A 21,192-nucleotide genomic window follows, 5' to 3' on the forward strand; every position below is an offset into this window, starting at 1 on the left:
ATACCTTTATTGATTTGGGTATTTAGAGTATGTCAACTCCCTCCTGCCAGTCAGTAGAGGCCAGGGCTGCTGTGAAGCATCTTGCAATGCATACATAGCCCCAGAGCAAATAATTATTTGGCCAAAATGTCAGTACTCCCAAGAAATTTCCCAAAGCACTTTTGTCACATTTGATCAGTCACAGCACCTTTTCCATACACTGTACAAATCTTTTTTTACCTTTTAGTTGTGTTTTTACCTTTCTTGAAATAATAAATCGTAATACACCGAAAATGTTGTATGTTTTCTTCCATCTTCAGTATTAAAATGGCTGCACAAAAATTCAATTTTGATCATTTCTTTATAATGCATGCTGATATGACAGCTGTCACACTACAATTTAACAAAATTGTTTCGAATGAAGTTGAAGACAGCTAAGCACTATTGGAGCCATCCTACAGAAACAAACTAAATGAACGTTTTGGCCAACCCAATACATTGATAGACATGTTTGAGAAATTCTGCCTTCCCTAGTTTCCTATTGAAGATCGACACTGCAGATCATTAGCATATTAAAAACTATGCTAAAACCCTGTTATGAAAAGAAACCGCTTTGACTTAACAGTTCCCCAGCCGCTTTTGACCACAGAACTCATTTTGGAAGCTGTCCCCCCACACACTAGATTTCCATTTGAAATGTTGCTATAAAAGCTTTTGGAATCATTTGTTAACTGGTTATCAGACAATCTAAAATTCTTCCATAAATTTTTCATAATCCATAAAATATAAACATGTTTCATAAAATGAAAATCCATGATAATGAACTATAAATTTCAAAAGTTGAGTAGGCAAATCTGAATATAAAGGACCTCTTCTAGTGATCCTATTTTGATTTGGCCGACTGACATTGTATTCTCTGTATGAGTTAAAGTAGTTATGTTCAGAAAGGTCTGACTCATTTAGCTTCAAGTATAAATTTCCTTGGTGTTTTTATTTCTGAGTTTCTTTGTAAATATTTGTATTGAACAAAATAGTGTAGTAAATGGTAGATTTCTAAAACTGGTTTTTGAATGGTTGCACTTTGCAAAGTGGACATATCTTCTGCAAGAAGATATTATTAACATATCCCTAGAAATGTTTGAACAAATTTGTGAGGATTGGACCCTGCCCTGTGGTGTTCACCATTAGCTAGCTTATATGCTGTCTCAGTACACATTTTTAAGGTCAAGTTCCGAGTTCCTTGGGCCCTCTCTGATTATCCAGTGTATCCTTCCTCCTGGGGAGCTCTTGGGCCAGCTCTTTGTATTTCAGTTTTGTAGGAGGTGAGAGCATTAATTGTCTGGGTTGTAAGAAAACCCTGGGATCATTCTTTGGAAAAAATGTAAATCTCTCATTTTATTTTCTTAAATCTTTACTTAAATAATGCTGAATTAGGAAACTGTGTCTCAGGTATAAAAATATCTAGTTAGGAAACTGTATGTCTCTTCCCTAAGTCCTAAAAGAGAGTATGTAATTTTTAGATTGTGTTGGTGTTAGCAAATCAGTGTCACTATTTTGATAGAATGAGGATTAGGGAAATATCTTACTTAAGACATGTCCTCAGTAGCAGATACAACACCTTCTCTATAGCTTAAATTCTGTTGATTGTGTTGTTTTTTTTTTTCAGTCCCTCTCTCTGGACTCTTCCTCAGCCTTATGCATCATTCTGTTTCCTATGTATAGGCATTTGTGACGAGAAGCCACTACTGCTTGTACAGCTTAGCTGGGGTGTCGGTTCATCCCTTTAAGTTCTTAAATGCACTTCGGTGTCGTAGATACCTGCTGATGCTGCAGTTAGAGGAGTGAAATGGATTTTATGATGCAAGGGATAAATAATAGAGATTTAGAGTCAGAAAAGCCCTTGAGGTGACCATGGCCAAGTTTTTCACTTAACAGGTGATGAAAGGCCAGGTTTGTTGAAATGAATCCAAGACCATGTGGCTGTTAAGTGGCAGAGCAGGGACCAGAATTCTGGTTTTCTTTTTCTTTCCTGGGATGTTTCCTCCTTGCCTCTTTGGAGGTCAGAACTCTTGAATAATTAAGCACAGGACCAGCTGATGAAATTATAGTGAGACATATAACTTGTACAGGGGAGGGTCATCTTCTGGTGAGGGTCTTCTTTAGGAGGGGAATGAGAGATTTTTGAGACTCTGGACTCTCAAAAAAGGACTGAGGGGTCCATAGAACATCCTTCTGTAGAAACTTTATAATCTATAGCTGTGAATTTGGATAGTCTAGCCCAGTGATTCCAAATATGGCTGCACATTCTCACCTGATGGAGTCTTTAAAAATACAGATTCTGGAGGCCTTGGGAATCTCATCAGAAAGGTCCTCAGGTGATTATGATAGGCAAGCAGGCCCTTTGGGGAATCAGTCACTGGACCTAACAAGAGACTGATGATACAATGTTACATGTTGATTTTATCTCAGTAAAACTGGAGGAAAAGATGAAAAAGAGAAGAGGCACACGATTTTCATTACTCAGTGCATTGGAGTTCACAGGAAATTACTGAGACCCAAAGAAGTGGTTAGACTTGGGGGCTTATATTCCATTTTAGCAAAGGAGAGAGGGTTTGAGCTCCGAGACCTGGTACACTGTGGAGAAGTGACAAGGATGTATGTGGTGGAAAGTGATGGAGTATGCCCAGCTATTGTAGCAAGCATTGTTTCTAGGTCTCGATGTTGGCTCTCCATTTTGGTGGTGAGTTACTTTCTCTTCCTGGTACAGGAGAGAGGACTGGGCGCCTTCATTCACAGGGAAATTTGTGGCTTGCTTTTAGGCAGAAAAGGAGAGGGCAGAGTACCGTTCCTATGTCTGTTGTTCCTTAATTGCCTTCAGCTGGAAATAATCCTATGTCAGATTGGCATATTTGGGGTGGTGTATTCTGGAGCCCTTCACCATGAAGTAAATTAACTCTCAGCAAACCTAAGTAGAAAGTTTCTTCTTTGGGTATCCTATGGTAACGAAACCTTAAATGGCTAATTGCTGGGAAGAAAAAAAACATCTATTGGGAGGATATAGAAAAGTTTGAAACAACCATTACTGGTTAATTTGTAAATCAGTTGGATTTTTGTTTCTCTGATTTCTTGATGTTGATATTTGTGTTACTTTATATTTTATTTCATTAGAAGAAAATGAAAAAAGTATTGCAACTCCCAAGACCTAGTCACACATTTTAAAACAGCTTTTTAAGAGTATTTACTGGGAAAATGAGGTTGAACCTATTGGCTAAATGAGGCTTAGGAGTTTTGACTCTGTGCATTCTTAGCCCTTGTCACTGGGACTTTTAGAATGACCATATTTGTCTTGCCAGGAGAGTAGGAGCATAGTTTTGAATGCCTTTGACTATTTCTTTATTGATTTGATATAAAACACAGACTTTGGTAATGTATAATCTGTAGAAAATAAAATACAGTTTAAGTTCTTCTGTAAGGATATCCCTCCCCACCCTTAAAATTTTTAGCAAGATAGAAGTGCTTGTGTGGTAGTTGCTATTCTAGAGCTTTCACACTGTTTATTCTAGTTTTTATTTACTTTTGCACTGGGAAGATTGGTGGTATAGTTAGAAACCACTTTCAATTAATTATTTAGTGGCTGTCATAGTAAAGATGGAAAAATGGAGAAAGCAGATAAGCTAAATGGGAGAAGATGAAGAACAACTAAATTCTGATGCAGGATTTCTTCTTCTTTTTTTTAATCTACAGAATGTTGAAATCCTGTTTCTCCTCAGGTATAAAATTGACATGTCTCCCCCTGCCCCTCAATTTCATGATGTAATACAAAATAAGCCTGCTTTGCTTTGGATGGTTTTTATTCTCTTTTACTCCCTTACCTGTTTTATTACACTACAGCAGCACGTGAGCAGCAGCCTTTATTTTTTAACTTCTAAATTATGACTAGAGCAAAGCATTTTTATTTTGTTTGTATTGGAACATTTTTCTTTTAAATATTTCCTGAACAGAATACCAGCTGATCACGGAAGCTAAAGTGGTGTTTCAGAATTCTCCAATATCTTTTGTGATTGTTGGAAGTTAACTGACTTTCAGTGGAGTACAGTATGGCTACTGGGTTTGAGGGCTGCGGAAACCCTCACAGTGTGTGCCTTTCCAACTAAAAAGGCCAATTAATTTTTATTTTTTTGGCATTTTACTTGTCGTTTGATTTATCAGACCTATGCGGTGGCTTATTTAGCATGTTTTACTCCTTAATGTATTTGGTTTAATTTCTTAAAGTTTTGGGATGTCAGTGTTTTGACACCACTGAGTGTCCCTTTTATTGGTAGTGGTATCTGTCACCACATATTTTCTGAGGAGTTCTGAGCTGTAAAGCCGCTTTGGGAGCTCTTCCAAGTATTGTGCGCGAACATCCTCAGTTTAAAGCTGCCTATTTTGATCTAACTATTCAGTAATCTCTCACGTCAGATGTCGTTTGCTAATTGAGGGATGATCATTCTGCATTGTTCTAAATTAGAACAAAGTTTCTCACTCTTTATGTCTCCTTCAAGAGAAAAAAAAAAGCAAGATGGCAGTGTTTAATATGCATTGTGTTTATAAGCATTTCTTCACATTTTTCCCTGTGATATGGACTTGAATGCAATGGTAATAGGATTTACCAAACCCCTATGCACTCTAGAGTTATTTGCTTTGCTTGGGATGAAGTTCTCAGGATCTAGTTCTCATTGAAACAAAACGCCTGTCTTCTCCCCTGTTTGGGGAGATGGCCTAATTGCACTGGTTTTAGAGGTTTTAGCCTAGAAAGAACATGTTACACTTGAGTTCAAATCCCAGGCTGGCCACTTATTTGTAATGTAGTCTCATATGAGTAATTTGAGCCTGAACCTGAGGTTCCTCCTAAAGTTCCTAGCATACAGGGGTTCTCTTGCCCTCTCCCATCCCCTTTTTAGCAGTTAATACTCATTTACTTGACAGTTGCTGACTGATTTTTGATATTAGATCTGTTGTCTTAGGATTCTTAGTTTCTCATGATGTGGAAAGAATGAAAAGTTAATTTTCTGTCCTTTGCTTTCTAAGTGATTTGACTAACAAAGTAGATTTTCTAGGGGTGGGGCAAAGTAGAAACAGGACGTAAGTACAAGTCAGGACTTGAGAGCCCAGAAAGATAATCAATGATATTACACTGACCCCTGGAGTGTGGAGCTATTGCTCTGTGTTCATTGTGTGAATGTTACTCAGAATGAATGAGCTTGACTTAAAACATGAAGCTGAGCATCCCCATTGGACTATTATTGGCCAGGAAGGTCAGCAAGTTGTTAAATTGAGCCATGATGTATTGTTTAGATAAAAACTGGAGGCTTGTTTTCCCTTTTATTGACATCATTTTCTAAAGAGTAATACCCCTTTCATATAAATTGTAAATCCTATCACTGAATATTCTGATTTTGTAACATAAGACGTGCAACTAGGGAAATGCATAGATCTGCATGTTTGGTTGTTAAGAAGCCCAGTATTCCCATTGTGTTAGCAGATCAGAGGACTTAGGGAAAAAATTGCCCTTCCTTTGTTTTCTTTCTGTTGAAATATTCATTGAAAACATTTAGAACCTTGCTTTATGCAGTCATCACAGACTTTACAGATTTCAGTTTGTTTAAGGAAGGCTGGTGATTTCCATGAGGGCATGGTTAACTTAGCAGATGCAATTTTGCATCTTGTTTTCCTTTTTTTTTTGTTAAGTCCTTATGCATATTGTGAATTAGAGTTTATTTTTAGCCCTTAATGAGTTCTTTTCTCATCATTGTACTTTTTGTTGGAGCTTTGTTTTCTATATAATGCTTTGATTTTGAAGGGGGAGTGTATGAGACTTACAAGTTCTGTAATCCACCCACAAACTTCCCTCACACTCAACTAAAATTTGCATTTTTGTATTTGAGGTGACAGGTCTGGTTACTTATTACCTTGTAGAGTAGATGTGTAGAGGCTCTGTGACTCCTTGCAGCCTGTTGGACTTTCAGGCTTTATCCTGAAAAAGTCAAATTCTCCTTTTAAAGCATGTTTAAAGGAGGCATAGGTGCATATAAATAAGTAAACCAGAATCATTTCATTGGATTCAGGGTCACTGGAGCCTGAGGAAACAACTTTATTTCTTTATATTTTAATGCTTTAAGTTCAGTCTTAAGGAAAGACTGGGTCAGTAACACCAAGGCAGTGTTTTCTGAATCCTTCCCTACTCTGGTTCTAGTGTCTGAGAGCTTTGAAATAAATTATAGTTTTCTCTTAGTCCACATTAAAGTGTATCTAAATAGGCTGTCTATGGTGTGTCAAATTGACATTTGTCAATAAAGGAGCTCTCCTCTATGATTTCTGAGTCATTGTCTAGCTCTAGAATTCTATGACTTTTTTGTGAACATAACTGCTAAGTTAGCTCTTCTTAAACATAGTGCCAAAGGATTTGATGTGAAGTGTGAATAGCCTATTACCTTCTCAAGCAGAATGACATTAATTAAACCAGGTTTCTTTTTAAACTCTTATATTCTTAGTATTTCTGGACCTTTATTTTAGGGGTGAACACCCTTATACCTATTATAATAGGATTAAAATACGGAGTTGGCAGTAATGATTTGTGACTGTTTTATGTCAATACATTTCTTTTTGTAAGTGCCAAAAATCAGAAGACTGCAAAAATTCAGGACAATGTTCCATGTATTATATTCCTCAGTTCCATATTCTGGAACATTAAAAATAGGACCAAATGTGCTACTTACTTAAAATCACACTGTAGAATCTTTGAGGATTTGCTTTCTTGTTCTTATTTGAAATTTTAATTCACTGAGTGTTTATGGAAAACAACATACAAAGGGGAGACTCCCCCCTCCAAAAAAATGGAATCATTTTCTGGAGGGTGGGCCCCTTGTAGTACAGGTTAGGTGAGTACTGTAGTAACCCATCTGTATCAGTGGACCAGCTGGCATGGTTGTGAGAGGCTGCATTCAGCCTCAGTGAAATTTTTCTGAAGACTGTTTCATTGGGTTTGCCCATTTCACAGTGGATGATTTACGAGTGTGCCTGCCCATACTGCACTGAATGCTCAGCAGTTTTTGACGGAAAATGTCATGACCCCTGTGCTCTACCTTCCATATTCACCCAGATCTTGTCCTGAGCCAATTTTTTTTTGTTGTTTCCTTGGGTGAAAAAAAGTCCTCAAAGGGAAACATTTTTAGCTGATGTGGAAGAGGTGAAACAAAAAATAGCAGAAGCACTAAAAGGCATCAAAAGTGATGAATAAAAAACAGTTTTAAGCAGTAGGGAAAAAGTCTTAATGGGTGTATTGCATCAAATGAAGAGTACTCTGAAGGTGACTGAAGTTTACACATGTAAGAATAAATATGCAATTTTTTATAAATAAATACTGAGTTTTTGGGTCCTCAATCATTGTATGCATAGCCATTAACTTAAAGACAGCATCTAATATCCTTTGCTAGCTTCTAGAGCAGGACAATGGCCTTTAAGAACCCCTTTCCCCTGCCTTTTTATGAGGGGTGAAACTATTGCAATTGGACCTAGGATAGTTAAGTATGTATATGCCTCTTAGGTCATTTTGGGTAGGTAAAAGTAGGAATGAGAGAGGGAGGAGTGAAGCTTTGCTTCTTTTCAAGACCAAATTCTGCCATGTATGCAGACATTTAGCCAGCAGGCCCAAAGTGATCACTATAACTACTTTGGCTTGATGAAGTCCTAGCTCTCTGATCTTTTTACGGTGCTTTGAGCCAATAACTTAATATGAATTGTTCACTTGAGGCTGACGCCATTCCAGAGGTAGGCATGTATGCCCTCTTGTTACCCTTTTTTTTGTTGTTGTTAAATAATTGCAAAAAGAAATCCTAAACAGAGGTTCAACCCAGGGCCATTTCACATTTAGGGTTTCTATCCATAAGGATGCAAGCATCCTTTTGTACAGCAATGGATAGTGTCTCTAAACTAACACGGCCCATCTATATACCTTGAATACCTTCAGTTCTAACAATGAGACCCCATTTCTAACACATTACACGAATTAACAAATAACTACCTTAAGGAACAAAAAGCCATTTTGACACTCATTATACTAATTAGCAGAGAATGGGTTGTTGATTTAGTTACAGACAGTCGATAGGCTTTGGGTAGTCACTTTTGGAGTTTGTCCCTGACTGTTATGCTCAGGAACTACTGGACTGTGTGCCTGATAACATTAGATGACGTTAAACTACTGATGGACAGGTAACTTCACACTGATTTACACCAAATCAAAAAAATTTATCGTGATAAAATGTACATAACATAAAATTGACCATTTTAAGTGTACAGCTAAGTGACATTAAGTGCATTCATAATGTTGTGTAACCATCAATACTGTCCTTTTCCAGAACTGTTCCGTTATCCCAAACAAACTCTGTTCCCATCCAGGGGTGTCCAGCCTTTTGGTGTCTCTGGGTCACACTGGAAGGAGAAGAGTTGTCTTGGGCCACAGGTTAAATATATGAGAACACTAACGAAAACAAAAAAAAATCTCAATGTTTTATGTAAATTTACAATTTTGTGTTGGGCCACATTCATAGCCATCCTGGGCCACACGTGGTCTGTGGGCCACAGATTGGACACCCCAAACAGTAACAGCCCACCTTCAGCTCCTGGAAACCACTCTTCTACTTCTGTTTCTGTGAATGTCTATTCTAGATACCCCATGAATAAAAAGTGAAAGCATACAGTATATGAAATACTGAAGTATTTGAAAAGTAAATTATAGCAATTGGTTCAGGAGATACTCGTTTTCTTTCTTGGACTGTAAGCTAACTACTCTCCCCTAAAATAAGTAGCTTCTTTGTTTTCAAACTTAGTTTTTGCCACTTTCCCAGTAAAAGGAATATCCAATTGAAACTGTGAATTTGTGTACCATCCGTCACATTGCAGACTGCTTGCAGGGACTCTTGTGCCCTTGAAGCTGGTCACCTGGTTCAGGCTCATTTTCTTTTGGAAGTTGCCTCCAATCTCCATCACTCAGCTAAATGGCAGGCCACCTAGGGGAAGAGGGAAGGGGCTTGCACAGAAGAGTGAGAAAGGAGAACCCATGCAGTTTTGCTCTCCAGTTGTCTCTGTCTTCACACTTTCCTACTTGATCTTCTCCCAGAGAGTCACAGCATCCAGGAAAGAATGTCGGTGTGGGGTCCTGGGACACAAGGAGCAACAGATTCCCTTCTCTTTACCTCTCATCACTCCTCTGTCAAGAACTTGATGGAAATCTTGGCAGAGAGCTGCTATTCAGTAGAAGGTGCTAGAGAGGGAAAAGTAGAAAGTCTCTTCAGTAGTTTTAGCTTTTCCTTCCCTTTTCCCCCTTCCCCAGCACTGCGCCCCCCAAAAAGCAACTAACTAGCCAACCAATCAACTAAACAAAACCTCACAGAACAGGGTTGTTCTTTTTTTTAGACCACAGGGGCCATTACTGTAGTAAAGTAAGGCTTAAGCATTTACCTGAAGCAGTGTTGGGAGACAGCTGCTGATACTGGTTGAATTTAGAGGCAGGTGGCCTATTTCTGCCTTTATATTGTTTCAGATTCTGTGTTACTGAGTAGAGCAGTCTTCCTTTAAAATTTTAGGTCTCATATCTTGGCCTCCTGCCTTCTCTGTTGATATCAGCCAAATGCCTGCTGGCTGCAAGAACATTTCACACTTAGTGACTGTATTTATTTTGTTGGCTACTGACAACTGAAGAGCAAAAAGCCTCCCCCAGGTTGTGTGAGTTTAAAATAATAAAGATAATACTTCTTATGGTTTAAGGTCTTAATTCAGGCTTTATATAGACTTTTCTTCTTTCCACTGCCTAATTTGTGGGTAGCTTCCAAAGATCTCTTACTGGGCTAAGGAAGGTCTACCTTGGGGGCTGTAAGGTCTTGTCTGGGAATGGTGGTGAAGGTGACACAAGCTGAACCACTGGTCTGGCCATCTTGTCTAAAGATCTTGGGCTTGCCAGAAAGTGTCAGACAGTGCTGAGGACTTGATTCCAAGGTGGTGGCTATCTGTTGAGGAAATCCTGAATCATGAAATACTGATCGATAATGTAACGCTGCACTTGATTGTTGAGGTGAAATAGTCTAGATAGAGAGACCTGGTCATACTTTGTAGGAGGGTACAGAGTATTCTACAATGGGTGACTATATTTTGTTTTTGAGCTAAGATTTAGAAGCAGTGTTTCAAATATGGATGGATGATATGGTTCACTAATGATTTGCTGATTATTCCATTAGATGGTTAATCTTTGATGCAGCCTTTTACTTGAACAAAAGTAGGAGAGGCATTTTTTTTTTTAAGTTTGTATGGAGAAATTTGTAAGGCCCTTTATGGATCTAAGAAAAAATTGTCTCAGTCTTTTATTAGGACTATTACATATTGGGGAATTCTCTTTCCTGATATGTAGCTGGTAGGAGGGTAATTCCAGGAGCCAATTGGGCAGGTCTTCTCTGTCCCTACGTTAGTATAGGTACTGGGCCTAAGTAAAATCAATTAGGTATTTTCTCCCAGAACCTGGACTGCTAGGAAGTGATGGAGGGATAAGAGTGATGGTGACCCCTCTCATCAGAACCTCTCTGTTCTGGCTCGGAGATGGTGGTGGTTCCTAATACTTCCGACGGCCTGGCTCCCAGCCCCCGTGGATCCTGAAGACCTCCGTGCTTCTTCAGCACATTCCCTTCCACTGGTCAGCTAGAGTCACTTTGTATTATAATTTAGAACTCTACAGAAAAACATTTCGTTATTCACACTTTTGTTTCTTTATGTCAAAAGAGTTTACTCTTTATCACATCTAAAAGTAGGCTTATTGATTCTTTTGTTGATTTGTTTTTTAACCTGTAACAGGGTAACTTAGGAATTGTTTAGAAGTCTCTGCTTTGAACTTGTCATTTTCCATACTGGCCTGTCATAGAAGGTACAGGCTTCAGGCATCATCTTCTGGATAGCTTTGGAGATCAACACTGTGTTACAGAACAAACAAGGGGGGCCTGGGACAATATACTATTATTGAAAAAAAAGCCCCCAGGTCCGTCATGTCCGCCCACCAAGGAAAGACGTCTCTCGATGCCAACGATTCGTGAAAAGGAAAGGAAATGTTTATTTAATGCTATACAAACTTAAAATAGTGACCTAATGTCTTTATCAAAAAATCCTAAAGTCCCTAAAAACACCCACAAACACATAGTCCGTCCTGCCTTCCCCCTTTGCCCAGTCCAGAGTACCGTATCTCAGGAAAGGAAATAGAAGTCCATGGCTCAGGCAGTCCTCTGGTTCTTCCCAGTTAGTACTCCATCTCGACTGGCAGACCTCCCTGGGTTCCCAGCACCCTCAGCTGATTCGCCGGGATCTCTGCTAAAACCAGGTGGTGGTTCCCCCTTCTAAAGCTGTGGGGGTCCCCACTCTGGCAAAGGCATGTGGTCCTCTCTCCCAGGGCCATGGGAGTCCCCATTCAGCCAAAACTGCGTGCTTCTCCCTCTCAGGGCTGCAGGAGGTCTCCGCTCTCAAGGCCGCGTGCTTCTCCCTCTCTCAGGGCTGTGGGAGTCTCCACTCTGCTAAAGCTGTGTGGTTCTCTCTCTCAGGGCTGTGATCCTCTCTGCACTTCCACAGCCGCATGGTTCTCCCTCAATGGCTGCTGCATCTCGGTTTAAATCCCCATGCCAATCTTCCTCTGCAGCCCCATTTCCGACTCCTCCCACACTCGGCTTCACATGCCAGAACTCATATCCTTCCAGCTTTACTGGACTGCCATAATGAGTCTGGGCAGGCGTGGCCCGTGTCATGGAGCCAATCATCTCCAAGCTCCTACGCAGGTGCTGTAACTCGAGGGACCTGCCCCCCCAGTTACATCCTGGTGGGGAAGTTACTTCCATTCCCTTGGCTCTGAGCATGGCCACAGCTATTTAACATATCTAAGCGACCAGCCAAAGGCTATAGATGTGTTAAATGACCACACCAGAGGTTAGCTGCAAGGCTGTTGCTATGAGAAACAGCTTTCAAAGGCCCTGCTCCACGTGTCCCTTCCCCCAACCCACACATGGGGAGTGGGAGTGGGGACATCCTAAAATCTCCTAGACACCTTGAGTTCTGGACCCCATTTCAAATGCCCATTTGGGGTCCCCCCTCTTGGCTGCACCCTGTAACAACTGGAATCACCAACATCTTGTTTAGAGGAGAGTTTTCCATTAGAAAGCTATTTGAATCCAGATGAGAGACTGAGCTCTTTTCTGGTTCAGGTCATCAGACATTTCCAATTAGTTATTTAGCTTTCACACCTGTATCATTCTAACCTGAATGTTTAGACCTTTACAGTATTAAAATACCTTGTATGCTCAACTAGATTCTCTAAAGCATCTATGATGTGGAGGAAGAATGGCATTCTGGAGTCATCGGATATTCAGATGTAGTACTTCGGAGTGGGAACAAAAGGTGCAGTTTTTATTCATTTGTTTCTAATGAGTTTTGCCTCTGCTGATGCAGTTTGAGGGCTGTTGTTTAAGGAGATCTTCCCTTCTAACAAAAGTTAACTTTTTGTAGAGTTCTCTTCATTGCCAGTAGCCCTCAAGGTTGGCATCCTGACCTTTTCCCAGTGTCTATATGGTCACACTATTTCCTTGGAATCTGTTTGCCATAGCTGTGGTGGATGAACTGCCGAAGCAGACTGCTTACCTGCCCCCATACTTTCAGCTTTGAGAAAACAAAAGCTATTGTTGAAGGAGTTTGTCCCTGCTTTGAGAGGTATGTGTGTATGTGCATTTTGAAAATCAAATCACTTGCCTCTCTCTTTCAAATAGTTGACTCATATTTGATTCACACTGTCAGTGATGGGGGAAAGCAGAGTTCTGATATAATTATGCAAAATAGTAGGTGCAACGAAAATACTGATTTTCCCTCTCAAGTAACACCTTGTGACCTCTCCCCCTTTTTGTTTTGTTTTATGGTCACTACTTTCCTTCCCAGAAAAAACCTGAAGAGTGGCTGAGATGACTAACAGCTGTGGTGTTTTCAGCGATCACTCAATAGGTCTTCCAGGATCTTTTATCTCTAGCTTTTTATCTCAAGAGGTCAGTAATGTTTGGTGACCCCTATTGTGTGTAGCAGCTTATGAGACCCATATACCTTGTGGAAAACAGGGTTACAGGCAAATGACCTACATTTATTCCCTCTGCCTACTTAGTCATCATTTAATTAAAACCCTTGGTGACTAGTCACATGGGGGCATAGCTGTGCTTAGAGGCATTAAACTTCTGTCTTACGGAGTCAGCGGTATACAAAATCGGTCCCAATTTGGGGGGGGGGACAGTCTTCAGTTCTTGTTGTAAACAATCAAACCCTCCCACTCAAGTACTAACCAGGGCCTACTCTGCTTAGCTTCTGAGCTCAGACAAGATGGGGCGTGTTCCGCGTTTGTATAACTTGTGGGAGCAAAGTGGGGGCTGGGTGGAGGAAGGCAAGGGGGAAATTTGGGATAGCTGTAATAGAATGACAGTAAAAAAATAAATAGTAAATTTGATTTTATCTTTATTTTACAGTATTTTTATTTTCTTATCCCTGATACAGAATCATAACCATAATTATTTGTAAGAATATCCAGTCAGTGTTATGTGCTTACCTTGCAACCTGTTAAGATATTTATACAAGCTTAAAGGATTAGAATGGGCTATCTGTTCAAATAGCTTTAAGAAAAAACATGGTGTTGGGGTGGAGAGAGGGATGGCTTGGCCAGGATATCACCAGGTTTTAGGAAATGATGCAGAAAATCTTTGAACAACCCCTTAATTGGGCTGTAGAGTCTGCATTCAGAAAACAGCATTCCTTTGGGGATCGTAAAAATCAACTTAGCTCCTGGTCACAGTGTATATATGTGTTTTCTTGCTCGGAAATATCTTGCTTGAGGAGAATAAGATTGGTAACCTAGGTATAAATGGAATACTTTAATAATGTTGGTGTGTATTAGGAGAACTAGAATAAGCACTGACTTCATAGGTTTTATTATATTTGGGAATAGGGCTTAACAAGTGAGGGCCCTGGGAGCATGAGGTTTTTCAAGTTTTCCCCAAATAAAGTAGATTAGTTTGTAATATATAACTATTTAGTTTATTGCTCCTTTATAAATAGCAAGGAAGAAATTGTCAGGAACAAAATAGGAAAGCTCCTTAGACATTAAAGGCTATTATTGAATATTGGGATGAGCTGAAAGACCATGTTAGTGAGATCTTCGCTTGAGTGGTGTACTTGTAATTGAATACCTACCAATTTGTATAGTTTTTTACTGCGTAGGAAGTACTTTTCCATGACTAGTTCTGACACTCAGGGCTGAATGTATTTGTGAAACACTGGAGATGATGGAGAGATGGGGGAACCAATGAGAGCACCTTTGGCCCAGTTCTTCTCACAGAGGAGGATCATTTAACATTATAATAAGGCTAGTTAGCAGAAAGCCTTAAAGGCCTAGTCTCCTTTTCTGTAGGGGACACTTGGCAGCAAAAAAAAAAAAAATTCTTCTGAATAAAATACCTTTTACCACCTATCTTTGTGCAAGTCTTGAAATGTATTTGCAGAGGTGCCATGTAATAGGGCCATAATAACTGAGAAGCTCTGTCTGTAGAAACCCCCTCCCACATCAGGTGGTCCTTAGTATTATTTAACCTGGCGCTGTGAAAACACAGACCCTTCCCAAAGAGTGAGCCTTAGATATGTGAATAAACAAGCAATCAAGCAACTTCAGTAATGAAAGCAAGCATCATTTTAAAAGTTCTTCAGATGAAGTTGATATGCTCTTTCTTGAATTAAATCCTTTTTACCTCCACCCTGTTGCTACGATAGGTTCATGGTTACTTCAGGTGATAAAATGGTAGTAAATTTTTAAAAAAGATTTTTCTCGTTTATGGGAAAAAATGAATCTAGAGTTAGTTAGCATCAGTGGTCCGCTGTACGAGGCTATGGAGTACGTGACTGGAATATTTCATTTTCAGCTTACTCTCCAGTCCGTGCAAGACAAGCCTCCATGCTGCTGCACTTCCCAGCTGGGTGTGCAGGGTACTGTGATGCTGATGTGGAAACCACTTGGTGTGCTAAAGACTTACTGTCTAGGCAAAATTTTGTAAGCATTTGCTTCTTAATCAAAGTATTTATATGAATTTTAAACTTAGAGGATTACAGTAGCTAATCCTTCCAGTCTTTAAAGTATGTGACATAGGAAGAAATGCTCCTGTGTGATATGTGGCAATCATGGGAGCTAGACCGTGGTGTAGAAGCCATTTGTTAATTGGCAGGTGAATGGCCCTGTGGCCTCAGAGTGGTTTGCAACATAGCTGTCCCTTAGCAAAAACGAAATGCAGATTTATTTTTGTCAGGGTACCTGTTTGACTTAATTTGTAGCCGTGGTTCCCAGCTGACCCACAGCCTTTAAACTTTTACCATGTACATCTTGACTTCCTCTGTAGCTTGTGTTCTGTTGGGATTTTCTCAAACACTTTACTGCTTCAGAGAGGAGTTTCTTGAGGCCCTGGAAGCTGTGTCTGCAGTATTTAAATAGGTTTCTTTTATAGTCAGCATTTATACCCTAACCTGCCCAGACACAATCGGTCTGGGGATTTCTCCTAAGTATAAAAATCAGTGCTTTTGTGTGCCTATTTCAAATTGAAGGGGTAGGGAAAAAAAATTTTCCTCATACCCTCTTGAAAATGTAACTGCCTTTCTTTATTAAATATAAACTAAACACAATGTTCTGTACAAAGAGGAGGAAAATCACATGTTATTTATACCTAAATCTTTGTGTTGACTGGGGACAATGGATGTCCTTTGGAATTTTACCTCCTTTGTCTTTGCTAAAAATACCACTAATTTAATTATGGTCTTTCTTTTTGAAGTAAAATGAACTACAGTGGGGAGTTGTGCCAGGTGGAAGCCTTGTAACGTACCGCATTTTGCCGTGTATAATGTGTACTTTTTTGCCCAAATTCTTGAGGGAAAAGTAAAGATATGCATTATACATGGGTATAATGATTATATACCATGGGTATAATAATCCCATGTATAGTGTGCACAGAAACATAGGTATGCATTATACACAGCAAAATACAGTATATGGAAGATGCTTTATCAGTGACAGTTAAGGTGAAACTATCCATCTGCTTTTACTTTATATGAAACTTTTTTCCCCTGACAATATGAAGCATTCCACTGTCCCCTTCTTGAACGACCTAATCTTCCTCCCTCTTTCACTCTTTTTCTTTTTTGACTTGTTACCACCATATCATAAAGGTATATGTGAAGGACTTAGGTATGTGTGTGCGTTCTGAAGCCCTATAACCTTGTGATTGCTGCACAAACTGTCAGACTAAGGTTTGTCAACAACAGTGTGTGCCCACTTATAGTAATTATTAACATTTTTCTGTCTACTTGTAAAATCAGCTTAACCAAGGGAATAAAAGGATTCAGGTACACGTGTTTTTGCAGCTGTGTAAGAGAGGTCTCGGAAAATCATAAGCCTTTCCCAAGCAGTCATCTCGGGCTTTGCTTTTTGGTGGCTAGATAACCCAGCCACCAAACAGATATTGATAACCTCAGCTGCCTATTGAGTTAGTGCTCTGTATTAATCTCTGGGTATTAAGATTCAGAAGATTCCTTGAGGAATCTTAATTCTCTTAAAAAGGAGAGAGTTATCATGCTAAGGAAGTATGGATCCTCTTGGGGCATTTAGGGTTGCCCTCGATTCCAGTCCTGGCCCTTATTCTGGAAGGCCCACTGAACGAGAAAAGCATTTGGTCCAAAAGTTCATTTTTGGCAAAAAGAAGGTTTGGATTGAGCTAATCCTGCTTTTTCTGAGCTAAGAGTGAATTTGGCAGAGGCTCAAAGAACAGCATAAGCGAAATGTTGTTTGTGCTTTGCATAGAGTATTTGGCCTGGGGTTTGTCAGATGAGGTCAGATGAGAGGTTAGCCATTTAGGATTGAGGCAGTTTGTATGGACTTGTGAAAGCAAGTTGGGTTTTCATCAATTTTTGTTTTTTTAGAGATCTCTGGGCACTTGATTGAAAGGTAGTGGGCTTAGGTCCCCTTCCTAGGCTGGCACAACTTCTTTCTGAATGGTCTCCTTGGTCCTAGATCTGCCTTTCCTCAGTGGCTCAGGCCACCACAGTTATCACTAACCTTCCTGCCAGGTGCCCTGTTTTCAGGGTGAGAGTCTGCTTCCTTACTTCTGCTCTGAGCACCTGTTCATTCTGCCTTTGGTGTGACCATCTCTATACTTCTCTGCAGATCAGCTCTTCTTCATGTACATATTTCCTTAATTTATCTGTTGAGAAACCCCTATATTTCATCTCCTATGTTTCAGTGAACTAAAGACTTCTCTCTTTCAAGTTTGTCCTGGGTAAGCGTGACACCCAGTGATTAATCATAGGTGTTCCATGTTCTTTAGATGCCTGCATTTCCCTTAGTTACTGTTGTGCTTTAAATTTTTGAGCTTAAGATCTTAGAGGACAGCAAGCATGTGGTATTGATCCCACCTGCTTTTCTACAGCTGTGAAACCATACTATGCCTATGAAAGCATTTTAATTCGATCTGCTGACGAGACAAATGTCCTGTGTGGGAGACGATTTTGGCAGTGGCAAACATGTTTCACTTTAGCCAAAAGAATTGCTTTCTGAGTTTCTGGAAAAGGAGTATGTAAATTAATCCTATTCTAAATGAAGCTTTTTATAATGTGGATAACTCTAATCTGTCTGTTTTGTAATGATACATTTGTTTTGAAGGTTTAAGGGATTTGTGCACCTGCAGGATGCTGTGCCTATTTTCTTATAGTATCTCAGTGGATTGACAAAAATGTTGAATTTCCAGTCAACAGATTACATGACAAATAATCAGAAAAAATGCAAGTGTAGGGGGAAAGTATGAATATCCTAGTTGGAAGGTTGTGAATTTTAAATGCACAGGACTCTGCCTGAAAATCATTTCCAAACTTGACCAAAGGCAGTAAAGTGTATGCTGGAAAGACCTAATTGGGAAAGGTTGGTACCTAACAGCTAGCTCTGTGCCTTTCAGCAAGTTAATCCGCATCTCTTGACTCCCATATTTATATCTGTAAAATGGGTACAGGTGTATTTACACAGTTGAGTTGTATGAATTAAATTTAATACTTATGTAGCAGTTTATAATTATGCAGTACTACTGTGTGCTTCCAGAAAGCTAGATATAAGTAAGCATTTATGGGAAAGACTTTTCCCAGACATACTTAGCTTTTCTTGTTGGAAGGTTTAGGCTGGTGAACCTTTAACTGTTGGGTAAGAGAGATATCTTTAAACAGCAATTTTGTGTTTAAAAAGAAAATTTGTCAGCTCTAACAAAGACTTTTTTTTTATTCATGTGGACCTGGTGGGATTTTTGTTGTCTGATTAATGTTTCCCATTTTTCTGGTCAAAACAGGAAGCTCTCCATAGCAGTTTGCAAGACTCTTAACACAGTTTCAAAAATGCCACTGAGCTCATTATAGAGCTTAGGACTTTTACATTTTTTTCTTGCAATATCTGAATTAAAAAAAACGGTCTCTTTCAAAGAGAGAAAAACACATTAACAAGCCATACTGCTTTTTGATGGACTGCTTACTGGTTTCCGTGCGCACGCACGTGTGGATGTAGATTGACACCAGCTGGCAGTGCAAGCAACAGCAGATGCTTTTACTACCGCATTTGTTAACTGGTTTCCCTCTTTATCACAACAATCTTTTTGTGGAATATAGTTTCTTTGCTCTCACCCCAAATGATATTTACTAGAACAACTCCATTGCCTTTTTTAAGAAACTGATTTTAGAGAGGGAGAGAGAGAAACATTGATTTATTATTCCACTTGTTTATGGATTCATTGGTTGATTCTTGTATTTGTCCTGACCGGTGATCAAACCTGCAACCTTGGCATATCGGAACAATGCTCTACCTGGCCAGGCCTCCATTGTTTTTTAAGTAAGCAGAAGATAAAGCAAGTCACACAAACCCCTTTGTGTTTGTCTGTGTGTGGTGTGTTTCTATATAGAGTTAATTATAATTAACAGAGAAATGAGAATATTGCAGCAGACCTAGGTCTTTAACTGAAGGTAGATTTTGCCTTAGCTCAGAGTTGTTAGGGCCCTAACTTTTTTTGAACTGTCAAGTCTGACTTTCTGGCCAATTGACAGTTTTTTGGCTTTTGCTCTTACCATGGGTCAGCTCCGGTGTTTGAAGGTAGGACTGCTGATTTTTCTTTTAAAGCACCTACCTAACTCACTAAGTAATGAGAACTGGCTTTTTACCTTAACAAAGGTGTTAAGGTGCTGCAGTAAGTCACTCACTTTCTCTCAAGCTGGAGAACCTGCTAAGTTAAAGTCTTATCCTAAGATGTGTATTCCGCATGAATTGTTCTATTTTCTCAGTTTTGATCAAGACCATTTTTCCTACTTTTCCTGGTCTTAGATGCAAGGCATCTTAGTACCCATGTGCAGTACTGGGAATTCAGAGGATTTAATATGCTCTTGCTGTTCTCAATAGCCTAAGACGGAATTGTGTGGGAGTTTTTAATGTTGTCTGAAATTGTGATGTATTAAGAACCCACAGTTTCTCCAACTTAAGCAAGGTCACACTGCATTGCCAGCAGATTCATAATTACTGGGCCTGGAACTATAGGAAAATAGATCTCTACCAGTTACATAATCTGAAGACAGATATGCCCATTAAGATTAACTTGAAAAGAAAATATCCTAGTGTGGAGGTCATTAACTTCTCACTCTATAATTAGGGTGCTTAGGTAATATTTACCAAATGATCACTATTTACGACTTTGATTTCAGCAGACAAGTTACAGTTTAAACTCTTCTATATTACATCTCAATGTAGCTGTGAAGTCCTGAAAACCACTTTTAACATATTGGGGCATTTTAGTCTTGGACCAACTTTATTAGCATTTGGGTGGAAGATGAGTCTTTGAGTGAGCCATCTGTTTCTCTGTATTATGTGAGTGTCTAGGTTGAATTCTCCATCCTTGTGATAATCCCTGGTACTGTCCTTTGGGAAGCTGGTAAAAATGCTCCAAGCTTTCAGGGAGGCTGGCTTGGTCTGTAGTAAAAGGGTCTCACCAGTCACCATCTCATAGTTTGACCTTACTCAATTAAGGGCGGTGAGGAGGGCCTGAGGTAGTTGAATGTTTAACTGGAAGGACCTGCTGCATCTGGTGTGCTGCATCTGAGGAGACTCAGGCTAAGTCAGGAATTAAAATTTTGGAAAGAAATGTGATGAGAGAAGGTTGCATCCCTCTGTTCTAAGATTCTCTAAAACCTTTCCCGAATATGTGGTGCCCACATGGTTTTGTTACATATCAGATATAAGATACTGAAAAAGCTCCTTTGTAAAGTCTGGTGTAACTTGTCCTGATGCCAGAGTTGCAGTGTGCAGCCTGCCTGAACAGACAAACAAAATGAGTGCCCAAGAACAGAAAGTCCATCTGAAAAAAGACAACACATTTGCAGCTTCGTTGTATGTTTGGGGGAGGAATGGGGAAAGGTGGTAAAATAAGGGAAAGGGATGATCCGTCTTTAAAATCTACCCTCCCCACCCCCACCCATTGAAGTGAAAACTTGCTGTTCTAAATCATATTATTTGCTCTTTTTATTATTTATTTATTTAGTTAAGGGATGAAGTTTTATATAGGTAGGGACTGTGTTTGGACACAGTAAATGTTCTCAATTTTCTTTCCCCCCTGGCCCCTGCCCAAGTGTTAGATTAATTAGACCCTAGGTTGCAAATACTCTTGCTTGTCAGAGAGGTCCATAGTGACTTGTTCCTGCTAACAAGGCATTTAAAAAAGAGTCCTGCTGCTTTTGTCCTTTTTTATTTCATAAAGCATTACTACTGCTCTAAATGAAATAATAGATACACATCAATCAGTATAGTCACCTTTTAATGTTGATTCAACTACCAGGTTTTTACAGAATTCACTCTGCATTTTATTTGACTTGTACTTGAATAGTCTCCGCAGACTTAATTATATTAGAGAGAAAGCACTTTCAACAAAATTATATGCTGACATCCCATAATTCATACTTACAGATTTGTGAAACAGATTTATGTAAATCTATCAAATTACTCTAGATGGCATTATTTTTTAAAATTGAGATTTCATTAAATGGTATTCGTAGAAAATTTTCACATGAAAAATT

The 21,192-nt window shown here is 39.4% G+C and overlaps 1 protein-coding gene and 1 long non-coding RNA gene across 10 annotated transcripts in view; one reads left to right on the forward strand and one right to left on the reverse strand.

Moving 5' to 3' along the window:
• Positions 1 to 21,192, forward strand: part of ELAVL2 (ELAV like RNA binding protein 2) — a 127,908-nt gene that overhangs the window by 62,897 nt on the left and 43,819 nt on the right. The window lies entirely within an intron of this gene.
• LOC118499653 lies at positions 10,847 to 12,991 on the reverse strand. Its single transcript, XR_004902159.1, has 2 exons — positions 12,146 to 12,991; positions 10,847 to 10,973 (listed from the first exon to the last, which is right to left on the reverse strand). It is a non-coding gene; the product is annotated as an uncharacterized LOC118499653 (long non-coding RNA).

Source organism: Phyllostomus discolor, chromosome 3, assembly GCF_004126475.2.
Source record: "Phyllostomus discolor isolate MPI-MPIP mPhyDis1 chromosome 3, mPhyDis1.pri.v3, whole genome shotgun sequence".
Taxonomy (NCBI): domain Eukaryota; kingdom Metazoa; phylum Chordata; class Mammalia; order Chiroptera; family Phyllostomidae; genus Phyllostomus; species Phyllostomus discolor.